This window comes from Acomys russatus, chromosome 9 (genome assembly GCF_903995435.1).
Source record: "Acomys russatus chromosome 9, mAcoRus1.1, whole genome shotgun sequence".
NCBI classification, from domain to species: Eukaryota; Metazoa; Chordata; class Mammalia; order Rodentia; family Muridae; genus Acomys; species Acomys russatus.
In genome coordinates, this window is record NC_067145.1 from 11,330,448 (window position 1) to 11,332,876 (window position 2,429).

At 38.0% G+C, this 2,429-nt stretch overlaps 1 pseudogene; it reads right to left on the reverse strand.

The window, feature by feature from the left end:
• Window positions 1-1,165: 1,165 nt before the first annotated feature.
• LOC127193662 (prothymosin alpha-like) lies at window positions 1,166-1,487 on the reverse strand (annotated as a pseudogene).
• Between the last annotated feature and the right edge of the window lie 942 nt (window positions 1,488-2,429).

Genomic DNA, 2,429 nt, shown 5'->3' on the forward strand with positions numbered 1-2,429 from the left:
ATCCTGTCTGGTAGGTATGGTTTCCATGTTGGTATTCCTTCCTTGGGCTCATTGACTAAACAGTCTGAGCAAATCTGTCAGCTCCATCCCAGTGAGAATCCATGCCCTCCCCTTAAATATGGTAGAAGCAAACAATTTAGGAGAAGCCTTGAGTTCATCGGCACAGGAGAAAACTTCCTGAACAGAACACCAACATCTCAGGCCCTAAAATCAACCATTAATAAATGGGACCTTATAAAACAGAGAAGCTTTTGTAAGGCTAAGGACACTGGGAAAAGATCCTCACCAAACCTACATCTGACAAAGGGCTAATATCCAAAATATGTAAAGAACTCAAGAAATTAGGCACCACCAAACAAAATAATCCAATTAAAAATTGGGGAGCAGAACTAAACAGAATTTTCAACAGAGGAATAGTAAATGGCCAAGAAACACCTAAAGAAATGCTCAACAGGGAAATGCAACTCAAAACAACTCTAAGATTCCATCTTGCACTTATCCGAATAGCTAAGATCAAAAACTCAGGTAACAGCATATGCTTACGAGGATGTGGAGAAGGGGGTACACTCTTCCATTGCTGGTGGGAATGCAAACTTGTACAACCACATTGGAAACCAAACTGGTGCTTTCTCAGGAAATTGGGAATAACTCTACCTCAGGATCCAACCACACCACTCTTAGACATATACCCAAAAGATGCTCTACCATACAACAAAGACATTTGATAAACTATGTTCATAGCAACTTTATCATAATAGCCAGAATCTGGAAACAATCTAGATGTCCCTCAGCTAAATAATGGATAAAGTAAATGTGGTACATTTACACAATTGAATACTATTCAGTTATTATAAACAAGGAAATCTGGAACTTTGCAGGCAAATGGATGGAACTAGAAAAGGTAATCCTGAGTCAGTTAACCGAGACCCAGAAAAACACTCAGGGTATATATACTCACTTATAAATGGATATTAGAAACATAATACAGGATAACCTCACTACAACACAGAGACTGAAACATCAATCAAGGACTATGTACTATGTGGCTTTAGACCCTCTGCTCAGATATAGTAGCACACTCTCCCTGTGGATTCCAGGTGTAGAGAGTAGGGACAACCTCATACATGCCCTCTGGATGCCAAACTTAGCTTTTCCTTTTTGCTATCTAGTCATCCTCCTCAGTCTTCTGCTTCTTGTTGTCAGCATTTAATTGTCCCCATCATCTTCAGCTTCCCACTTGCCCATAGGAGCCTCAGTTTCCTCATCTTCATCTCTTGCTCACCATCATTTTCTCCCTCCTCCTCCTCCTTTTCCTCCCCACCTTCTTCCTCTCCTTCATCTACCTCATTGTCAGCCTCCCCATTTTTCTTAGCAGTCCCACTGGCAGGTGTGTCTCTTCCATTTTCTGCCACCTCCACAACTTCCTTCTTCTCCTTCAAGTCTTTGCTGGTGATCTCAGAGCTGGTGCCCACTGCTGTGTCTGACATGGTGGGGCACAGCGGTGGTCTGATTCAGTGAATGAGAAGGAAATTGAGTGCAAGGACTCTGGAGAGAAAGCTGCTGTAGTCTGTGGATAAGGAGGAGGAGGAGGAGGTGGCAGAGAAGAAGGTGGCTGGAGCAAGCATAGCAGGACCCAGGAGAAATACAAAGATGACTTTTTGGAGCAGCCATTGGGCCATCTGTTTTAATAATTGTATACAGAACAAAATGTGGTTATTTCTTTCCCACATAGTAATTCTATAGTAATGTTTTCTTTGCCTAAATGTTTTCCTCTGACACTTCAATTTTAACAAATTAGTTGTTTCTGTTTATTCATTGTGGGTTTTCCATCTACCTTCATTCAACTTATATTGGTGGAATATTTTAAATGGCATGATATATTTTAAGCTGGTTATTTATTTTCTTTGGATCAACATTCTTACACTTTGTGTAATATTCACTTTAGAAAATTTCTTTGTACTCATTATATCTCTTTGTGTATTTGTTGATTGATAGAATTTAAGGATGTCCACCCACAGTTTTGGATAACCATTATCTTCACACTAACTTGTGGAAATTTCAGCATCATGTAAACCTGAATCAATACATCCACTATACCCCTCTTTTAGTAAAAGATTTCTGATATAGACTTGGCAATGGAAATCAGTCTCGAAATGGTAAATACCCAGTTTCAATTATAATTCTTTGCATTCTTATGTCACTACAAAGTATTTTAAAACTAAGACTTTTAAAACAAAAAAAAATTTAATTACCTACAAATTGATATTAAAAGCTTCTTAAAGTGGAGGTTAAAAGGAGGATTGGGAGATAGAGAAATTTAAAAAATAGAGTACTCTTGTATGAAATTTTCAATTGCAAATGTCAAAATATCTTAATATAAGTAACTACTACAAAGTAATCTTATTTAAAATGTTGTTGCTATATCAATT